This window comes from Pseudopodoces humilis, chromosome 5 (genome assembly GCF_049639895.1).
Source record: "Pseudopodoces humilis isolate 2021_Gansu_Grassland_sample_001 chromosome 5, ASM4963989v1, whole genome shotgun sequence".
NCBI lineage: Eukaryota > Metazoa > Chordata > Aves > Passeriformes > Paridae > Pseudopodoces > Pseudopodoces humilis.
Genome location: NC_142204.1, coordinates 28067794 through 28091057, shown reverse-complemented (window position 1 = coordinate 28091057; position 23264 = coordinate 28067794). Strand labels below are relative to the sequence as shown.

The following is a 23264-nucleotide window of genomic DNA, read 5'->3' as shown; positions in this document are numbered from 1 at the left end:
TGCTTCTTGAGCTCTGTCAGGTTTGCTGCTGTGACCCTTCTCTGGGGAGACCGTGCCAGCGCTCAATCCTCTGGGTGAAAAACCTTTTCGTGACATCCAGCCTAAACGTCCCCTAACTCAGTTTCGTGCCTGAGCTTTGTTGAGGCTGACCTCTGTGGCTCCCGGATGTATGTCAAAGGGAGACTAAGACTCTGTCAATGCACGCCCATTGCAGAAATGCGATTTTTTTCATAAGGCCTGGCTCCCGCAGGTTTCGCAGCTCTCTGCTCTCTGTCCAGCGAGGCCGGGCACGTCCGGGGGTGTCCGGCGGCGGGATGCAGGCGCTGGCTGCCCGCGGCCGGAGCGGGCGAGCTTCCCTCGCTGCCCACGAGGTGTCCCCCCGCACCCGCACATGCCCGCAGCGCCGCCCGACAGCGGCCGCCGCTCCCGCACGGGGCTGCGCTGACTCCTCAGGCTCATGTTGCTGATGATCTCTGCTGGTCCAGCTCGGGTGTCCGTGTGCTCAAACACTGGCAGCCTCCGGCTGGCGGGCTGGGACCGGGAGCGGGGTCTGTGCAGCCCCCGGAGCACCGCAGGGGTCGCTTCTCTCTGGAGTGGTACTGCTGGACTTTGGGAATCCAGTGAGAGAAATGAAAGGCTTTGTGCTAGAAACGGTAAAAGGGCAAGAGCAAATAGTGTATTTAGCAAAATATTAATGGTATTATTTATTAATAGACTCTGATTTCCATTCATGCCCAGATTTTGCCAGTGAGGCTGGTAGGCACCCTTCCAATTCCTCTATGCTGCCCTCAGCCAGAAAGATAACAATTTCTGTATAAAGCCAGAGGCAACGTGTGACAGGCAGAGGGCACAGAACAGAACAAACTAAAGAAATGCAACTGGTCCATGCTGGGGTCATATCACAGCCAGCACACAAGGGTGACGAGAAAAGCCATGAGAGTGTGCAGAAGGTCAGTGTCAGTGTGTGGCACCGTCTGTTTTAAATTCTAGTTTGAAGCTAACACCGCTCGGCCTCTGTACTCAGCAACCAGAGTTTGCTATCCCCACAGGCAGATACAAGTGAGTAAAGTACATCAGTTGGTTTTGGATATGGTCCAGTGAACCAAAGCCCAAAATGGATGACCTCCACTGACTGTGAACTGACCAATTTTATGCATTCAAACAAAAAAAAGGCAATCCTGTCTAACCTTTCCAGATTATGCTCCCACAGCTATGGAAATGTCACCACATTCTATTTATGTCCAGTGCAAAGTTCACATGACATTACATGGTATACACAGCATTGGCTTTCTTTAAAAAAACTTATTTGCATTCAAGGATAGACAAGAATATATACGTGGCACTAAAATAGTAAAATATGTCCAATTGTTTTATAATTTGGGAATCAAATATCCTTCACTATTGAGAAAAATGCAGAAATGTGGTTTAATCTTCCCAAATTTAAACTAAAATTTGAATACAACTCTCAATATTTCAGCCATAAAAAAACAGTAGTAGCAGCACTACACAAATGCAAGAGTATTGTAGGCAATATGAAAATGAACTATTTAAATACTAGAAAAATAGAAGGGAAAGTTATAAAATTTTGAACATTAAAGGCATTCATTCTAGTTCCTGGTATGCCAGTATTAAATCCCACATTTAATTAACCTTTAAGGATCATAAGAAATTTTCTGAATAAGTACTTTCCAAACTTCTGGTTGAGAGAACTTCATGGCCTGGGGCAGACTATGGAAATTTTGCATCCAATGAAAGAAGCAAAATCTAGATAAAAAGTGAGGAACCCCTACATACTCTTCTACTTCTCCAAACAGGCTTTACTTTTTAAAAAAAGATAAGAATACTTCTCATTTTAAAAACTAATATCACACCAGCTCTGTCTTTAGACATTCATAAACTTCAGAAGCCAGGAACATGTATTAGGAACTGCAATTCTACACGTGCACTTTTCTCACATTCCTTTCCAATTTCCCACTGTACAAACAAGCATATTTTGGCCAATCAAGAATTAAAATTCTTGTGTTATTGCCCAGCATAGTTCAAGGAATGTCTGATAATCACAGCAGGATTTTCAGTGTGATTACTGGGAAAGTAGCACAAGTTTAGAATAAACTGGTGGCCAGCAGCCTCAAGAAAGTGAGCAGCTCCCTTTTGATAATTGTTGCTCCTCTCCTGAACTTATTTATTGCACTCTTCCTCCTGGGACTTTACAGGATGTTTTAGATAAGCTGGGGCAGGTTCTGAAGCATATTAAATATAGACACCAAAACAGTAAACTGCGCTGACCATTGTAGAAAATGCTTATAGGAAGCAGGAGATCTGAAAGGGGGTACTGATCTATCCTGTATTGATTAAATTTTCATTCTTTACTGATCAAAATATCTAAATACTGAAAGTTTCAAGTCCTTGTAAACTCAGTACTGTAGCCTAGCCAAGAATTACATCATTTTGCCACTTTAAAAGAGAGTTAGAGCTTCAGGAGGAAAAAAAAAGCTCATCCTGGGTAAGTCATACAAATATTACCTTAGCAGTGTAATTATAGTAGTAAAATTGTATAGACATTTATTTAACTTTGTGAGTGTCTCTCTTATTTTATATAACTCTTCAGTATAAAACATTTAAAACAATGCTTTATAGTTTCAAAATACCTTGAATAGTGGGAGGTTGTGGTTCAGCTGCCAAGCAAATTACAGAGAAGAGTACTCTCCTTTGGTAAGAACAAAGGAGACAGTTCAATAGCAAGCTTGTTCAGGGAGCTGAGAGTAGTTATTTCACAGCTTCTGACACTAGATCTTTAGAGTCACTGTTGAGAGGAACAGAGAAGATGCTCTGCTTGTGCTTTGTCCAAAGGCAAATACAACAAGGTGAAACTGCAAGTCTTAAATGCAGCAATTCAGAGATGGAGAGAGCAGGACAGGGGTGTGTATGTACCCCAAAACTCCTGTGAATAGCATCTACTAATGACAGCATTCTTAAATTCCTTTCAAAAATAGTATAACTGCAATGTAGGATTTCTATTTAGTTAATCCATACTGCTTGTCAGCATTTTCCCTTGGTGACTGCTGCTGTGTTTCTCATAACCTCTCTTTTCATGTCTGAAATAGGCAGGGTTTAAGAAGCTCTGTGCAGACAGTTGAGGAAAAGGGAATTTTGTAATAAATGCTGTATACATACATTTGCACATATTATTGTCTAGTCACAGGGATTTTTCTGCTGAGAGAATGTAAAAAACCTCTTTCAGACTAAAAAGTCAAATTGTCACAGCAAAGAAATTTCAAAATGGTTTTCAAAAGTACATATCTCTTAGTGTTTTTACCTTTCCACAAAGTTCCCTTATGTTCCCCAAGCCTTGCTACACCAATGTTTGGGGTGGCTGGGCAGTTCAGGGTTGAACACTAGGGATTTCCCCAGTGCTGGCTCCTGGCAGTCCTGAGGTGAGGTTTTTAAAAGCTGAGAACAGAAAAGCTGAGTTTGCAAAGAGCCACATTCCTGGCCCCAGAGCTGTGGGTTCTCAACTTGTCATTGCCCCTTGCTCCATCAAGCTGGCAGATTCTCCTCATGCTTCCTCAGCAGACAGTTCTATTCAATTTTTGCTGAAACATCTTCTCACAAAACACTCCAATTTTGATAAATCAGCACTTTTAGATAAAAAGTAGTTCTACCTAAAAATAAACAGCTAGCTTCAGCTTTGAGAGCCGAGATTAGTTAATTGTATCAGCAAGTGCTGACTTTGAAGCTTAGTTATAAACACCTCTTTAATACCCAACCAAGCTCTGCTAAGAAGAAAGGATGATTTATAGAGCAATGCAGAAGCTGGCAGAGCCTGAGGCTTGAGATTAAACCCTATCTTAATACTGGTTGATAGTACTGCATTCTATGACACCCAGAAGTGATGATATAATGCAGCAGAGAGGAACCAGGGGCTTTTGGTCATGATGTTTTCTGTTCCTGTTAATTATCTCCTAGGTCAAGGTGTACATACTCTGCATATGCATCTGCTAATGGCAGAATCTGTTACAGTCACACTAAAAACATTTTGCAATCTGACCTGAGTAATAAGATTGGGCAATGTCACTTCTTGTTTCACATAGAAACCCTTCTGTTTGGGTTCACTTCACCAATTACATCCTAAATGCTTTTATCTCACTCCACTGACCCCTAAAAGAAAATTCTAAAATTCAAAGCTATCTTTCTCTCCCATTTCAACTAAACTGGGTGGGGCGGAGCTTATGCCTTTTTATGGGAAGCAGTGATGAGCTATTTTTCTTAGAAACAGTTAAAAGTAACACCTGGAAGATTTAAAGTTCATGCCACCATGAACACCATCCACCATGTGGATTATATTCTTAACACCCCAAATTTAAAGTAGGGGAAATGCATCAAAAGCAGCTAAATGAACGACCCTGCTTGCCCTCAGTTTTATGCAGCCCTGCACAGAACAGAGAGCACAAAGGTGCTGCATCCCTTGGTTCCAGCAGACACCAAAGTCTGGAAGTATGTGAAAATGCACTGGCTTCATATTGACTCAGACACAGGTTAGACACAGATGGTACTATGAACGCAAACGTACAATTCTACGGTAGTGGTTGGAACACAGATTTAAAAACTCTACAATATTTCTGTGAACTGCTCTGATCCCATAACTGTGGTTGTGCAGCTCTCTGGCTCCATGTCTAATTGCTGGATTTTCTGTTTGGATAATAAGCAAAGGTCTACTCTACAAAGTGTATTCTAATCATTCGACACTTTAAATTGATTTTAACTTCAAAATAAATGAAATTAAAATTGAATCTGGCAATATAATATTAATCATAAACAATATCTATTACATATATTATTCAACATCCAGAATATTTCAGAGTCTTCAAGCAGCGTACCAAAATCTCAATATCACAGAAAGCAACTCCTCTGACATCTGAAGAGAGAAGACATCAGCACTGGCAGGTGGTTACACTAGACCCACAAGGTCCCACTGCCTCTTTCTCCCAACTGAGGCCAGTTTAGATGGACAGCCAAACCCTTCTGCAGCCCGTCTGTGCCACCACATCGCTGTGGTGGCTGAAGGTCAGACACTGCACAGACACAGTGCCACTGCTAATCCATAACATGCCGTGTGACACAGAAGCAGCAGAGCAACTTCAACGGCTCACGAATTGGCCGAGGCTGTCAAGTCCCATTTGGACAGAGGATGTGAATTATGAGAAGTTTGTGAGCTTAAGTCAGTGTTCGTACGCACTCATGAGCAGTTTCCCATCTGAACACAAGGCAAGGGACAGGAGACATTCTCTGTCCCAAAGTGTCCTGTAGTTCAGCCCACCCACGGGAGTGGCGCTGGTCTAAAGGCTGCAGTAGTCACTTTGGTGACATTACTTATTTAGAAAAAACTCAAAGGAATTTGGTGAGCCTCTCTGGCCCCTATCATCCCTAAGTTTGTCACAAGACTATTTCCTTCAATTCCTACAAGCTGTGGCAAGGCAGTATGTGCTGCTTAGATGAATGACACTCATATGCCAAGGCACCTCAGGATGGTGCACAGTAGCCAACCTTACCCTCTCTGCACAGCAAAGCTACATCACCTGCTGCACCTGCTGCAATCATAAAGAACTGCTTGCCCCAAAGCATACTTTGATCTCTATTATTCTTTTTTTATTCAGAAATTTGGCGGGTTTTCTCACAGATCTCTCCTGACTTTTATCTGCAAGAGTTAACTACAGAACAATTTAACTATCCCTCTGCAACATTTTTGACGCTATTAAAGCATGCAGAGGCTCAAAAAAGGGAAGAAAATCTGGTCCAGAGAATGGGAAAACTGTTGAAATTATGTTGATTATGTTTTGAAATTCTCCTTGGAAGAAATGTGTTGCTGAGAATACCAAATATATGGGCTGGTTATTTAAGAACTGCCTGCTTACAAATCTTTTCCCCTGCCAGTAATCCAATGCTTAGATTTTCATTGAACATTGCTACTTTCTTGCCCAATTCCTGTTAAAACTTAATTGGAAACGGTTCTTATTTACATATTTTTATTTACCCTATTTTTCTCTTCCTCCAGGCCAACTGGGTTTAGCCATAGAGCCCCATTGCACTAACCTCAAAAACAACCCATTCCTTTTTACATCTTCATTTTCTTCCTCTTATTGTGCTGTTTTATACTGTTGAGTTTTTATTTCTCTCCAGCTACCATATAATTTTTCCTGAGCACCAGCATTACATAGGCTTGAATCTTGAGGTAAATGTAATAACTCCAAAGGGTTTGTACAGGTGTATCTGTGTTCTGAGGCCTTAAACTAGAAATGAGCACCAAATTTAGATTAGATCAGTTACACAAATCAGCTTTTTATTTAATTTTTTTTTGCTGGTATCCTGAGTATCATAGTATCCTGTGGTGGCATATGCAATCAATAGAAGCCAGTTATGTCTGCAACACTCACTGTTGGTTAACAAAAATAGAAGGAACACACTGAGATCTCATTGTATCATCATCATCTGAGTCAGTGGTGAAAACCTGGTTGTAATTAGAACCTGTAGATCTTCTGAAGGTAAGTGTTGAAAGGCTCTTTAGAGCTTTGGAAGGACTTGCCTGGAAAAATTTGAGAAAGATCTGGAAAAGAGTCCTTCCTCCCTATAGCTTGTTAACTAGTACCATTATGGAGGGAATGTACTCCATGCTGGTAAAAGTCTATACCTTCTGTTCTACCCAAACCTTTGGGTGAATATTAAAATCCTGGCTCAGCCACAAAGGGAAATGGTGAAATTCTTGAAAACATATTGGAATCTACTGGTACCTGATGAGCAGAACAAAAAGTAACTACTTTAATAAAATGTTCCATTAAAAATATAATATAGGTAAAATAGTTACATGCAAAACCTTAAGATATATTTATGATAGAAGGCAGGGACCCACACATACAAAAGTAAAATCAGTATGTTTTCTTTCTAAAAAACAGCAGTTTAATTTAGTCCAAGTTATTTGTGTCTTTTGTTTGCAAATCTTGATTACAAATGGCTTTTCCCTGAAGAATGCTTGACAATGCTTGCTCATTTATTTGGCTTCCAATATTCTTCAAGGCGAAATGAATTAGTGATCTGTTTCCCTGAATTAAAAATCAAAATGGTTCTGTCTTGGCTTGAAGTAGCCAAGTTGCAAGAAAGATGTTGCCTGACCTAAATCCCTTCAACACTTGGATCAGAAGAAAGAATTTTGGATTCTTACCACAGACTCACCAGTAAGTATTTGTAGGCTGAACATTTAGTTGGATTTGTAATGGCTGAACATGGATTGGCTTCCTTAGCTTCCTTAGCTTCCTTTGTCTTTCTATTATTCCCATTAACATTTTCTGTTTGTCAGGTAAGGCACTAGCATATGGTACCCTATAACACATTTGCCACATAGTAAGGCTAATGAACACAGAAGTATTTTATCAACTTCATCTATAGTGCTTTTACCAGTTGATAATTGCCATAATGGGGCATTTGCTATTTTGATCTTGTAGAGCATGATTACATTCATACATTAATCTGGGCTGTCTATCATCAATAACTGGGCTGCTCACATCAATAACTTCTTGAAAACTCTGTTCCAAAATACTTTTCCCCATGCTCTTTTTTTCCTGTGGCTTCTTCTGCTTCCAGCACACCAGTTGTCTGACTCACACACCTTTCCTAAACTCCTCCTCCTCTAAGATGTTCTCCTCCTGTGAGTCTCTCATACATGGCTGTGTATAGGAGAAAATTATGCTGTTTGCAGAACAAAAAAATCCTCTCACACCACACACTGTAGAAGAGCAATAAAATATTATATATTTTATATATAATATAAAATATATATATATAGTATAATATATATATAGTATATAAAAGGTCAGCTATTTTAAAGCACTTCAAAAGATGATGAAAAGTGTTTCCCAGAAACAAGAAGAACCCTTCATAATAAAAATATTTCCAAAAAATTTTCCAAAACATTTCTTCTCCTTCTGCTACAAACTTTTTCTCTATCCCAGTTTCTCTGCATTTGGATTAGAGTCATACAATAAAATTAAGTCATATGACATCTTTAGCTGTTTGACCGCAGTATCATCTATGAAACTCATCCTCATCTATGAAAAAGTATCTTTGCAATTTGCAAAATTAGTAAGATGCTTACATCTTCTGGAGAAAAATGAAGTTCAGTGACTTCAGCAGCTACTATCAGGCATCTGCTGTACAAATGACACAATCATTGCACAAAGCAATCAGTCCAGCTGGCCAGAGTTCCTACATCCTTTGGATCCTATGGATGAATAAACCCTCTTATTTTTCATCTCCAATCTATTATTAATAACATTCTCTGTGATCATCCAGACACAAAGAATTAAGACAATAACTCTCTAAGTGAATAACAGAGCCTTAGTTTGCCCAATGGAATAGCAGCCATTAAGCTTCTGCCCAAAGACCATTGCTTCAGACACAAGGATGAGCAATTGCCACACAGGCTTGGAAAGAGTTCATATGTAGTATATCAAGCTAAAACATCCCCTTTTCTTGGGAGTTCCTTGTGGTAGCACCAAATCCATCAATTAAATTGCCTAATGAAAAGCATTTCAGTATAAAAGAATTTTCATTCAACGTAACTGTCTCTGTTGTAATAACAAGAATATAAATTAAAGTTTCTTTGTATCTTCCTGCAGACAAGCTTAATGGAAAGGAAAAAAAATGTCAAGGTAGATAATATTTCTGTGTCACTGAAACAAAAAATTCTAGAAACTAACTTTGTGGGACAAGGAGGGAGATACAAAGCAAGAAACCATAATTTCCTTGTCAACAAGCTTTTCTTTATCCCATCTGACTCTGGACACTGCAGACAGCCCAGAATAACACTCTGCTAGTCTCACAGTGAAATGCTGCTTCTGTCTCTCCACAGCCAGCAACTAAGCACCACACTGCTGTTCACTCAATCCCTCAGAGTGGCAGTGGGGAGAGAATGGAAAAATGAGAAAGCTCATGGGTTGAGATAAAGAGAGACATTTTAACAGGCAGAACAAAAGCCACACACAGAGGCAAAGCCACACGAGGAATTCATTCACTGCTTCCCATGGGCGGGCAGGTGTTCAGCCATGGCCAGGAGAGCAGGGCTCCATCACGTGCAAGGCTTCCTTGAGATGACAAACACCATCACTCCAAACATCCCTCACTTCCTCCTTCTTCCCCCAGCTGTACATGTGAGCATGATGCCATGTGGTCTGGAATAGCCCTTTGGCCAGTGGGGTCAGCTGTCCAGCTGTGTCCCCTCCCAGCTCTTTGTGCACCCCTGGCCTCCTCCCTGGTGGGCTGAGAGTCAGAAAAGGCCTTGGCTCTGTGTAAGCTGTGCTCAGTAATAACAAACACATCCCTGTGTTATCAACACTGTTTCCAGCACAAATCCAAACCACAGCTCCATAGGAGTTGCTATAAAGAAAATTAACTCTACCCCAGGCAAAACCAGTGCAAGTGCCTATACAGAGAGGGAGTGTTCACAGTGTTCTCTCATTAAGGATTGCAGTTAGAAGCTAGGACAGGAGCAGCCACAGCGTGGCAATCACGTTGTCGTGCGGAGAGGGATGATGAATGCAGGCACAAGCACCTGCTGAGATCTCTGACTTCCTGACAGTGTGCACGGCACGCCTGCTGCTGTTGGACAGCCCCAGTTCTCACACATCCCCGTCTTTTTTTTGTACCATATCCATCCATCCATTTAGGACTAGCCATTAAATCACCATTCTTCATGCATAACTTCATGCTGTTTTCCCTTTCAGAAAGTGACCTGTCAAAAGGAGAGAGCACACTGCACAACAATTTCTTTTGTATTATTTGAACACATGAAGGAAATATGGTTTATGGGCTGCAGAAACTGGAGTTTCAGCCTTCCAGATTTCATACCCTCTTCACATGGGTTATGTGTATACTTTTCCTCTTTATAGCTTTCACTACCTCATCTTTTCAAAACCCATGAATCCTTTTTATTTCACTTACCAAAATCTCAAACTACGTAATTGTTTTACCACAGAGGAAGTTTAAATATGGAACTAGCACAACGCATCCTGAAACACAAAGGTATTAGAATTTGAGATATGCATCTATCCACAACATCCTTCTCCCAAGTATCTCAGCCAAAGTTCTGCATCCGGTCTGCAGAACTGTGATACTCTCCTGACCCTCCCTAAATTGTAAGGAAACTCAGGTCTAGATTTAAACTTTACACACAACCATGTCTCTTGTTAAGAGAACAGAAATATTATGGGCTTGGTAGTGCCCATTTTTGAGTCGTTTTTTCACTTGCAAATGTAGGGAAAACAGATTGTTACACTGCAGTTAAAGGAGGTGGCATATGTTCATAATTAATTTACCTAAAAAACACCCTGAACCTGTAAATTTCATATTTAATCTTTCACCCAAAGAAAATACAATATTATTCAATGAGATAGTCAAGCTTCATGAACTCTCTCCTGTGAGTTGCAAAGGTTTTTTTCTGAATAAGAGTGATGACCAGAAGATTGCTCAATGAATCCATTGATCTATCTTCTGATGCAACTGCCCTGAATATACATCTTTTGGTCATATTCCCAGATTGATCTAAATAATCTCACAATGTTGCATCCCTTACACTTTTTAATATCATATCAGGTTGTACCAGTTGACAGACACTGTAGAAGTGATTTCAGGTTTAGGGATTGACACACCTCTAAGAGATTGATACACACCCTAAAGAGCACCTTTGTGCTTGCCTTCATGTTTGCCACTTATCCTGAAATTATCATTAATATAACCCAGATCAATGCAGAACAAAAATGAAGAAGCTTGCATTCAGCATTGTGCTGGAATTGAGCCCCTATACAGAGTGTGTGTTTTCCCTCCTTTGTTTGAAAAAATGCCTTCAGGTAAAGATACTTTCTGAGTATATTAATCCATATTTATTTGATGGGGAGAGAGCTTATTTATTAGTAGTAATAAACTACTGTTAAAAATACTAATATAATTATTCATTAGAAGTAAATTTTAAAGTATTTTGAGTTTACATTTTTAAGTCTCTATAGGAGGCAGACTTGTCTTGCAAATAGTTGCTGACAATTTTACCTATTTTAGCTCTTTTTGGCTGCAATTTTACAGTTTTGTTTATCTAAGCAATTTAGACATGCCTTCTGGTTCTAAATATTATTTTCATTCTTCTCTTTTCTTGCACTGTACAGGTCTGTTTGACATGCACCTAACCTAGGATTGCTCTATGTATCAGGTTTTCTGATTCTTATTGCTCTTGACAGTGCCTAGCTGAAAATAGCCAAACTCAGCTTTTAATCATATGTAATGAATGTTACAAATGACTTTCAATTCTTAATGCACAGCTGCAATAATTTTTGCCTTTTAAACACAGCTGAAATTTCTTATATACTCTCTTGGTGCAGAAGCTAGATTTATTTAAAAATTGATAACTTATGACTGATTCAGTTGAATTTAAATATAAAAAGGCATTGTTCAAAACTAGTGAGGTTTGTAGATGTAAAACAAACATTCACTGTGGAAATATCAGGTAAAGAATTTGCTGAACAGTATAGGACTTCTGCATAAAAAGAAACAAGATTTAACGTTACTAAAGTCTGTATCAAATGCTTGAGTAACAAGTTAACACATGCAATATATTAGTTATCTGATGTTGTGTGTCTTAGAGGTTAAGGAAATGTTCCAAAAACTTTGAGGTGTGCAGAATTATGTACGATAGTCACAGCTTTTACAGCTCTTACTCATAATACTGTTGGTTGTGAAGTTCTTGTGAAAATCTGAAATAACTTTTCTGACATAATTCTGAAAAGCTGAAGCTTCAGCGGACCAATAAGTTAAAAAAAAAAGAAAAAAAGTTACCTAATAAGTTTGTTTAAATTCTTTTACTTAAACAGAGAATTACGTAGGGTCAGGATTTTTCCCATGTCAGACTGAGCAAAAATTTGATATCTTTAGCAGAATTTTGTCAAAAGTATAAAATATTATTGGTATTTAGCACTGAAGTCCTTTCAAATAGCTCAGTCTTCATGCCACTTAGAGAACAATGGTTCTAAAAATACCTTTAGTATTTCCCTTTTTACCTTTTTTAAACTCTATCAGGAAAGATTGTAGCCCTCTCGTCCATGTGAACAGAGGAGCCTACATAGTTTCTTCCAATACGAACAGTCAATCTACAGAAAAATTTGACTTTTTCATGTCCTCTTTTTTTCAAAGTTCCTAAAGTGCTATAATTAAAAAGTATATCAGTGTGTCAGCCTGAGAATGTTTCTACAGCAGAGTTAAACTGATTTTCTCTCACCTTTCTCTGGCTCTAGGCAAGAGTCCTTGAGTCCTTGGTAACTATTAAAGAAGAGGCAGGAGCACACATTCATTTGGGAAACCTACCATGTGCAGTAATGAGGACTTAACACTGCAGAGATGGGACTGGGATGGAGTGATGATGCAAGTTTAAACATTTTTTTTCCTCTCAGTCAGTCTTGCTACACTGAGGAAGGGCAACCATACAGTTACCCAACTCTAGGTGAAAGGCTTGGTTTCAGTTTTCTGCAAAGTCCTCAAAAATGTAAGTTGTTCTCACATGCATAAACAGGGGAAATAGTCTGATAGTTTTCCCATTTCCTGCTGCTCTTTATCCTTCCTTTTCTCTTTTCTATATTCATTATTAATAACAAATGGACGAATGGAGTGCAGTTTCTGGTCCAGCTCTGGTGAGAACTCTCAGGATGCCAGTGGCAACCGCTGCCAAGTGACTCAATTTCAAAACGGAAATTCTCCTATGAAAACTTTCTGTAAGAGACTGCCAAGTTAAACAGGCCATTCCCATATTTATGACGTTTTCTTAACTCCTTTCCTTTCCAAACACATTCTAGCAAAACACTGTGCATGATTTCAGTTGAGAGAATGTGAGGGAGGGGAAATGAAAAATGTTTTCTCCAGCCATTTTGACCCAGATTGCTAAAATTTCATTCTATGAGTTCATTTTGTGTAAGCTGAATTGGATTTATGAGGAATGATTCCCCTTTTTTTCCTTAGTTTTAGTGTAACGATTATATAAAACAGTAACCTCATGTATCATCTATCAAACGAAGTCTGAGTCAGTAATTTTACTGGACTATAAAGTAGAGCACTTCAGAATTCCACCAGAGGGAGCCAGTGCGATTGAAAACGTGAAATTCTAAGTTAAAATTAAAAAAAAAAAATCGAACCCAAAAACACTTAGGGTAAGATCATTATCCTGCAAAATAGCAGTCTGGAAATAAAGACTGATCTTCAGAAGCATCGTGTTTGTGCCTTTTGAAGCAAAATTCTTCACGTTCAATATAACACATAATGGAGATGAATAACATAAATTAAAAACAACAATGCTTTTATTTTTTTCCCTGGGAAGTTCATTATTTTGCACTACACTGCACTTTAATGACTCCTTATTTTGATCATTTATTATCACCTTGACAATGTCTCCCTTCATATATTTCCCCACAGCCTTTTTCTCATCTCTTAAAACAGGCATCTCCAAACCACTGGTTGAAGATCACCATCTCCCCAACATCAGCTGTGACAAAATTGTAAAATGTCCCGTGCGTCTACCTAGTAATGCATCTGATATCTCTTCTTTAAACACTTTTTCTTTAATTTGACTAGAATTAAGACTATTCTGGTGATTGTCAGACAATATATTGCAAATACATAGTAAAGATCTGATTTCAAGTAGCTGTGCTCTAAGCACATAATTCTCAACAGTTCTTCATTTTCTGTTTTGGCTATTCAATTTAAATATTCGCCACTTGTTTCAAATGTAAAGTGTGCTGTGATCGATTTGTGCATCTTTTTTAAGTGTCAGGCTTTTCACAATTGAGCAAGATAGTTAACCAACAATCACATCCTGAGCCCCCTATGGTTTTCTCTGCCATTAGTAACTAAGGGAATGGCAATTCATTTCTCTAATGGCTTTTTAATATTTTATTTTATATCATCTTCTTTCTTCTATCTGCTAAATCTAAAAGCCTAACCACTTCCCTTCTACTGCTCATTCACCCATCAAAAATTGTGCCAGTAGCCAAAGAGGCCAATTCCAGCACTGACAGGCTGAACAGGACCAGGAGCTTCCTCAAGCCTTCAGGTGACTCTTTTGCACTCCCATGACTTAGATAAATCTGCTTTAAAAAGGTAAACAGGTAAAAATCCTGTTTTTTTCCTGAGGAAATAGAGTCAAACAAAAACAAAGGGAGAGAGGAGAGGAAGAATAGTGAAAAAGAAGACAAAAAAACTTCGTAGTGGAGAAGTCAGAAGTAGGAGTAACAGTACAATATGTGGTAAAGATAAAAATCAACTTCTGAAATTCAAATTATGCCTTAGTGATTTTTATTAATTATGAGGACCACTTGGGATTTCTCAAGGTTTCCCTGTGCATATCGATTACTGCAATCATTGGAGTATACCCCTAAGTAAGGAAAAGCATCCACTGGATGTAAACCATGCTGTAAGAATAAAAAAGGCCAGATTCAACTGTTAAACTTTTTACCTAACCAGAAAATGCAATTCAGCAAGGGCATTTCTTGTCTATTTAATTTCAAAATTCTTAGGACATAAATATTCAAGACCTGAAATTTCTCCAACAAGTTTTTAAAAGGCTCTATTTGTTAGACAGTTCACATGACTCAATACGGAGGGGAAGCTGCCCAGCTGTGTGGCTGCGTTTAGTACTGAATAACCTGTGCCAGGCTAATAGGGGAAAGCCCCTTAAATCCCTCCTCCCACTAATCCCCCAGGCACTGACCTACAATGTCAAGGTCCTACTTACCCTGAATTTTTTCAGCTCTTCAGCTGCTAATTTCACGATAGATGCCTGATCACTCCTTCCCTTAAGAGCTGTAAATTGATCTGTAATTGTAATGGTCATTTTTACAGGTGACTTTCACCGGTCACCTTTTAGCAGCCTCTAGGGACAAGCTAAACACAGATCTGATGCAATGATGAGGAAATCATGCAAGAAGATTGCAAGAACTGGGCAAATGAAATAGCTGCATGTAGATCCTGAGGAGAAGACGGAACCTCCAAGATCTTGGAGCATTGATAGTGGTTCCCAGTACCTGTTCTGCTTTGCATTTGCAAGGCTGTGTGACAAATCAACAAGGAATGCATATGCTCTGTAACTGCAAATCATTGCAGCCTCATAATAGCGTATCCACTTCAAAACAGCCCCTTTGCTGAGCTGACTCACACCTCCATGTCTCTTCTTGCTCCCCTTCTTTTTTGGTATTTTTGGATAAGTCATCTTCTTGTTTGGGGTACATAAAGATGTCTGAAGCTCAGCTCCCTGACCACAAGGGTTAATGAACAGAAGGAACTGAGAAATTGCAGGCAAAAAGATCTAAACTAAGTGTGTGTGGTCCCATAAAATGCAAACAGGCAACGTTTGATCCACCAGAAAGTCTCCCAGCTTCAAGCAAACCATTAACATCTTTTGAACAAAATTTGAACATGCACAGCAAGTGTAGACCAGCCTGGCAACACCGGTTTTGATCCTGCTCTGGGAGGTTTAAAGCCTATCACCAGATCACAGCCCTACAATATGTCTCATTACACTACATCTAAAGCCTTAAAATTGTTGTGAGACTGTGGTTGTTATTTTTCACTTTTCAGGACAAAATTTAAATCTGTTGCATCCACCGAGAAACATATTCAAATGTTTAAATGAGTAGGCCGATTCTCAGATATGCATTATTTACAGGTCACTTATATTTAGAAGTCTACATATAGGATGCTGTTTGCTCTTTAGCTATGATTATCTGAAAAAAAACTGAACTGGGGTTCATTTATGCAAACAAATACTAGCAGTAGAGGAGGCCATCAAAAGAGAACACCATTTGCTCCAATTTCTTGTTTATTATATGGTGTTAATTCTTCAGCTCAGAAGTCAGCAAATTAAATATAGTTTCTTGTCTAATGTCACTATGATACAAACTTACAACCATGTTTTTGCTGACCGGGTCAGCATCAAGCCAGATGGTCAGCCCATGTCCTTCTGCCTTTTACACTCAAATCCCAAAGTAGCTGGTTTCCATTTCCCTCTTTCCTTTTTTAGGTAGGTGAGGAGCAGGTGCTCCGGTTCCTTAACCTCAAGGACTGCTGACTCCAGCACTTCTCAGGTTCCCGTAAAAAGAAGCTCTGCGTGAACGAGATGCAGAACTACAAACGCAAAGACACCCGAGCTGCCGGTGCAGCTCTGCTCCCCCCGCCTCCAGCCGGGCAGTTCCCTCCCGCAGCAATTTCCAGAGACCCGTGCCCGCAGGTCCGCGGAGCCTGTCTGTGTGTCGGGTGTGTCCGGAGCTGTCCCTGTGTCGGAGCTGTCCCTGCCCGTGTGTTCGGGCCCGTGTGCCCGCTGCGCTCCCGCCTCCAGCTCCGGCCGGGGGGAGCGGGAGCGGGCCCCCGCGGGGAGCGCAGCGTTCGCGGCTCCTCGTTAGTATAGTGGTGAGTATCCCCGCCTGTCACGCGGGAGACCGGGGTTCGATTCCCCGACGGGGAGAGCTGCGCTCGCGCGCGTTTTTTATCTTACTTGCCGCGCCCCGCGCGAGCCGTTGACGCCGCCAGCAAAAGGCGCCGCCCGCCGGCAAGCGGGAAAAAGATAGCCGCGGCCTCCCCGTCGGGGAATCGAACCCCGGTCTCCCGCGTGACAGGCGGGGATACTCACCACTATACTAACGAGGAACTGCCATGTAAGGAGCCTCTGCGGGAGTGCTTTTAGGAGCAAATCCGCACAGCCATGTCCGTTCTACTCTTCTATAAATGCTGCGGGTGGAGGGACAGCAGGGGCGACCTCCGGCAGCGGGAGCACGGACCCACGGACTGCGTAGGGCGGCAACGGCGCGGGAGGCGAGCTCGGCACCACCAGGGAGCGGTGGCGAAAAGCCCTTGCTGCTGCGGCCCACTAGCGGGGGTGTGGGTGGGGAGGGTTAACGTGCTTGCGCGGGAGGGCGGAAACGGAACGGTGCCGGAGCAGAGGGGCCGGCGCAGGGAGGCGGCTGCCGTAGAGGACGGGCAGGGTCCTCGGCCGCGGCGGCCCAGCCCAGCCCCTCGGGGTACGGGGACTGCGCTGCCGGCGGCCGCGGCGGCCGAGTTGTAACCCTCTGCGTAACGGGGCTCAGCAAGACCTCGTGGCGCAACGGTAGCGCGTCTGACTCCAGATCAGAAGGCTGCGTGTTCGAATCACGTCGGGGTCATCCGCATTTTTTTTTTTTTTTTTTTTTTTTTCTTTCTTTCTTTTCTTCTTTCTTCTCTTTTCTTTCGTCGGCTTTTACTGCCTTACTCGCGCAGGAAACCGAGGAACGTTACTGCTTTAGGATTTTTTTTATTATTTTCCCCTAAAACTTAGGATCTCCTCTTTTGCTTGAGGCTGACAGGGCATCGCGACACAGAGGGCTCAGCAGGGGTCAAGGCCTAGGACTGCTGCTGCAGCAATGTAACCATAAAGATCCCGTCGGATAAAATTGGCATGTCTTTGTTTATGGTCTTTGTGTGTCTAGGACGGATTACACGCTTCAACACAAAAGGCAAGAATGCTTCAAAAGTTTATTTTATTAAGGCAACCGACTGTGTGGAAATTATGAGAAAACTTCAGAAAGTTGTATAGAAAGAGTAACTGTAAATTTTAAAGGGGACAAAGGCCCTAAAAATGGCAGATACCATATTTTCTGTACAAAACTTCACATAACAAGGAGTAAAAGTAAAGGCAGAGGCAGCAGGTGGTCTGATAGAGCCAAGAGTTCAGAGGAATGCTTGTCTTGAGAACCCTGCAGAAGAATGAAACCCTGAAAGGGAGAGTCAGGGGAGCAGGGTGCCTGTGTGGGGGAACCTTCGAGGTGATGGGGTTAGGCCATGGAAGAGAAGAGTTTTCTCAGAGCAGCTATTTCCACACACTGAGATTGACAGGTATCCATGGCAGACAGGCACAGAGAGGACTTAGTTTTGATTTAGACATGAGATAGCAAGTCTTAGAAATAATAGTTTAATGATTTAGATGGAGTGCAAAGTTTGACACTTGATAAAATTTAATTGGGAGGAAAACAATAGTTTGTCAAGGGTCTGAATTGAGAGAGAATGCCAGAGATACAATTCTCACTTTTTAAGAACTGATTATTAGTATTGTAAACCATAGAAGAAAATTAATACAGAAGTCTTAGAAATCAGATTCAGCAGAGTCAAAAAATTATGTGGGGATTATTAAGCCAAATACTTTGGCTTTTACAGGCTATTTTTTGTTCTATATACCCTTAAAACCTTTTAAATACAGAAATTCTGCATCTTCCTTAAGTGATCTGTTCCAGTACTTTGCTATTCTTACAATTACAAAATTAGTATATGTAGTTTAACCCTGATGTCCCTTTTGCCTCATATCCAGCCCTGTCATTGCACTGGAGAACAGTTTATTCCCTTCCTTTTTATAGGTAGTTCTTAAATATTTGAATTTTTTTATGCCTCTCTATAGATGTTCCAGCATAACAGACTATGTTTGACGGGCCTCTGATTATTTTATCGTTTGCCTCTGGAGCCTTTCCAAACAAGCTGCACTTTTAAGCATTGAGAACTGGTCACAGTATTTCAGCTGACTCCGATTTTACCAGGTCTGAATGGACAAGGATGATTGCTTCACATGCTGTGCTGGTGGGAATTCCATTTAATGTGGTTAGTCCTGTTTTGTTGTTAGTTTTTTTTTTTTTTAATGCACAATCTGTTAGATGGATGCATTTTGTATGAGATGCATAATCTGTTAGATGTTTTCCTGGTCCCCACACAGTATCTTATTTCTCAGCCTCACCACTCACCAGAGTTGGATGTAAGAAGCAGTAGCAATCTGTTTGCATTCCTGTACCTCTGCCAAAGCAGGTGCCCTGTTCTAAACATTCCAGATTGTTGCCAGACAATAGTTCTGGGTAATATCTGCTTATAGGAGTTGAAGTTTTCAGAGTGTGGCTCATGCTAGTATACCTGACATGCAGATTGTCACAGAACAGTCCATCTCGCTCTGCTCTGTCCATCCCTGCCTGTGCATTTCCCTCCTTCTACTTGGATCACATCTTGCAATGGCACTGCAGCAGCTGCCAGCTCAGCATGCAAATCTGCTGGCACAACTACTACATCCAACACAGGAAAAGCACCAGGAGCACATGGCCTGGGACAGGATAGACAGCAGGATCATCCCCTTCAGCAACAACCACAAATACTTGTGGTTCGGTTTAAGATTTTGTCAGCTGTTCCTTGCGGGGGAGAGGTCACTGTCCCTAAATCAAAATCATCTAGTGATGTTTCAAAACTAAATGAAAGAATTAAATGTGCATTAGCTATCTACACACTCTCACACTCAATTTCCTATTGGTGAAGTGGGGATGAGAGTTCTCTTTGATCTTACAGGTGTTTTGTCAGTTTGACTCCATTCATTCTGAGGCATCCGAGTATACTAGTAGGTATTTGTCTCTCACCATCATCTCAACAGCCCATGTTCTTCTGTGTTTTTTGTCTCTTCCTGACTCTTAAACACTGCATTTTGTAACCTGACTGATCTCTTAACACAGATGCTTTTTCTTATGAAATTGTTACTAGCTAAATATAGACAAATACTTAAATCAACTTAAGCATCAAAAAATAGTGGAGCTGAAGTAATAGCTTATACATGGCAAATATAGTTTCTGTCTGCATTTTACAGAAGTAAATATCCAAATAATTCTGGTTTGGAAATGATCCAGTGTAGGAAACTACCCTGAAAACCGTCCATTTCATTTCTGCCCACGTACTTAAGCGGGAGATGACACTTCTGTTTTTAATCCTTGTTGGTATAGGCCTTCAACTATCACAAGATCAGCAGTAAGATGTTTTAAAGCAGTTGTACAAATTTCTTTCCTTGCTTGGGGACAGCCATACAGTGCTTTATTCACCTGTCTGTTCACTGTGTCAGGTGACACTGCAGAGCAGCATTCCTGGTGGCTGCCAGCTCTGGAACTGCTCTAGAAGCAATATGCTCCATTATACTAAAGCACACTTTCTTTCTTATCATTTTCCCGTCTTCTTCAAAACCAGGCATTTCTAATGAGAAAACTAGAGTTATTAAAAAGCCACCTCTTTTTTCTAAATTAATCAAGATTGTGGAAAATAAATCGTTGATTCTATATAGTTATGCTGTGCTATAATGATTAGGCAACTTCTTATTTTATTTCTAGTAAAGCTTTCCAGTTTCTAGTGCATTTCTCAAAGGGAAATCATCATTTTCATAGTGAAACCTGCCAAGACTGAATTAATACTTCATACAGCTTTTTTACATTTCTTTATCAGCTCAGTCTAAGACAAGAGCACGTCTGTACTACTTGCTTAAATGCCTTTGCTATGAATTTATAGTCTTCACAATGTTATCTATTGTGAGGGTAATGTTACATATGAATGCAAATTATACATCTATACTTCATTATAGGTTGCTTTCCAGACCCTTCACTTAATGTAGGATACTTTTTTGAATGCACATATATAGAAAAGGGTTTTTTTTTTTCAGCATCCTGCAACATGAACTATTTGTCTGGCATTAGAGGTTAGAAATCACAAACTTAGGGAAACTCTAGCCAGAAATCTGAGACAGTTTAAAAGGCATTCAGTGTTTTCATGTCAAAGATGAATGTATGCTTGAAAAATCTCTTTCTCACGCTCAGGAAAGCTAAGAAATTCCAGACATTTGGGAGGGTCCTACAAATGAAGGATTTTTGGCTTCTTCTTTCAGCATAGTTCACAATTTTTAGGCAAGCTTACAGCAGCTTTTTAACCACCGGAAATGGCCATAGTCTCAAAACATTTTCACTTTTTTCCCTAAACTTTGCTTTTGTCAGCATTTATACTGACAAGAGGTAAATTGTAATTACCTGTTTCTCAGGTAGAAGCAGGTATTCTGGTCTTTGAAAACCAGAACTTGCAGTTAGGGATAAACATTCAATTACTGGAAAGCTTCGCAGAAGGCATGGTAAAACAACAGTTTTACCATGTTAAACATGTTACCATGTTAACAGTTCCATGTTCCAACCATTACACAGCAAATTATTGAATAGACATATGGAGGAGAGACCTCATATTTGTACATTTTTTTCCACCCCACCGTCACAACAAAAAGATTTTTTGAGCTCATTCATAATGAACTTGTTCCCTTCATCCCTTTGGCTGCTGCCTCACACTGCAAAATTTGACCTCCTTTCTTCCAACAGAGCAAACAATAAAGGTGCAGATCCTCTACTGTACTAAGGTCTAATTGTGGTGGCACCTGCAGTTTCCAGTGTCAATCATCATATATGTGCACATTTAGGTGCTTTCTTCTACTACTTTCCCTGTCTTTACCTTGAGTGGAAGATGCCTGTTGATCCCAAAGTGCGACAGTAACAAGTGTGGAACCAGTAAAGGACAGTTTAGTGCCAAGGATTGTTTAGGGACTTGGCTTCACAGAGAAGTCTGCTGCTCTCAAGAAGAGTGACACTGAAGTATTATATACTGCTTCTTTAGGTTTGGCTGCTTAGGAAACAACTGAAAGTAACCAATAAAAGAGTTCAGTGTCAGCACAAGGCAGTTACTTCAAGGTAACAATGTAAGAGAGAAAGTAATTCACAATAAATAGATTTTTTCTTTATAGTTGGGGAAAACAACTTTCAATACTTAAATGGACTTTAAGCAATAATGTAAATAAGTAAATATGAACTTTAAGCAATGTTAATCAGAGCCACAACCTCAGTGGCTCCACAACAGCTCTACTGGAGTTTGAGCAAATAGCCAAAACACATGATACATTTCTGCTATCTTTATGCTTCTATTTCATCTGACAGCAAAAGCAGAAAAACACAGAGCCAAGATAAGGCAAGTCAACCCATCCATTTGTTATGACCAAAGCTGAACTCTAACTGTGGGGATTTACTACTTCATACCATATTCCTGTAAGGGTTTTTTGCACTACACTTAATGGATTAAAACCAGCTCTACCATCAATGTACTTAGACTTCAAGCTCAGCAGTTGTACCTCCTTCCACTCCTGAGTTTTCACTCACAGGAGGAGCCAGCACCAACTGTATTACAGAATTTGAACAGTGAGTTGCAAATGGTGCCTGCAGTCTTCTAAGAAGTACTGTCAAAAAACAAACTTCAGGGCTATCATATCATTATTGTCTGTGGGGATGTTAGATGGTGACTGCACCAGCTTTTTAGACTGTATTTTCACTATTAACTTTGGCTAAAATTTTCCAGACACAGTTTCCCCTTATGCTGCTTTAAAGTATTTTAGACTTGGTATGTGCTGAAGTTATTGTTTTTTACATTAGTATGATAGCTGAAGAATTTCTCTAAAGTATGCTATGCGACTTGTTCCATATCTGAAAAAGAAGCAAATTCAAGTGAAAAATACTATCTATGCTTTAAATTAGTACTATCAAATTTGAAGAGGAATTAAGCATTTCCAAAATACCTGTTACATAAAATCCATTTACCTAGTAAATTTTTGGGTAAGATATGCTGAAAAATAGAACTATCTAATTTGTTCTGTTCAAACTTAAAAGTGACAGTAGTCAATCCATGTTGATACATTACTTTTTACTGTGTACGTGTGTGGTATTAATGGAGGAAGATGTTTCTACCCACTGTTCAGCCTCATTGCCAAACAAACTGAACAGGTTAAGTATGTACACCAAGAACCAAGCACTTTCAGATCTAAATAATAATGAACTTCAGATGACTGCCGCCTCACAGAACTACTGGTACAGCAAGGTAAATTAAACGCCTCAAGCTAAGCTTCTCCCTAGCCTTAATTACTTTGTTACACCACACCAATTCATCGTCAGGCTTCCTGTTGGGTGGGTCTTTGATCTGTCCCGAAATTACCTATCACAAAAAATAACCCTCACTGCCTTCATCTAGCTGACACTAAGGCTATAGCAAGGTAAATAGGAACAGCAGGCACCAGGACCGCTCCATGATGGAGCGCACAACTTTCCCCTTTCCCCAAAACCAATTTAGAACTCCTGGAACACAAAGGGGAGTGGGTGCAAACACCAACAATCCTGTTTCAGATCCATGATGGGAAAATTAAAATAGCCGCATTTAAACTCTTTTCTCCAGTACTGCAAGACAGTTCTCAAAAGCCTAGGACATATAGTCAAATCTAAACACTAAACCCTTTCCACCATAAAACAGCAGCAGTGGCGTTCCCAGTAAGCAGCGTGTAAACACAGGATTTAACCAGCCTGTTT

General features: G+C 40.4%; 3 non-coding genes across 3 annotated transcripts; 2 read left to right on the top strand and 1 right to left on the bottom strand.

The window, feature by feature from the left end:
• The first annotated feature begins 16462 nt into the window (after window positions 1-16462).
• Window positions 16463-16534, top strand: TRNAD-GUC (transfer RNA aspartic acid (anticodon GUC)). The gene has a single exon. It is a non-coding gene; the product is annotated as a tRNA-Asp (tRNA).
• Window positions 16535-16644: 110 nt separating this feature from the next.
• On the bottom strand, window positions 16645-16716 carry TRNAD-GUC (transfer RNA aspartic acid (anticodon GUC)). Its single transcript has one exon. It is a non-coding gene; the product is annotated as a tRNA-Asp (tRNA).
• A 440-nt stretch (window positions 16717-17156) lies between these two features.
• On the top strand, window positions 17157-17228 carry TRNAW-CCA (transfer RNA tryptophan (anticodon CCA)). The gene has a single exon. It is a non-coding gene; the product is annotated as a tRNA-Trp (tRNA).
• Window positions 17229-23264: the final 6036 nt, after the last annotated feature.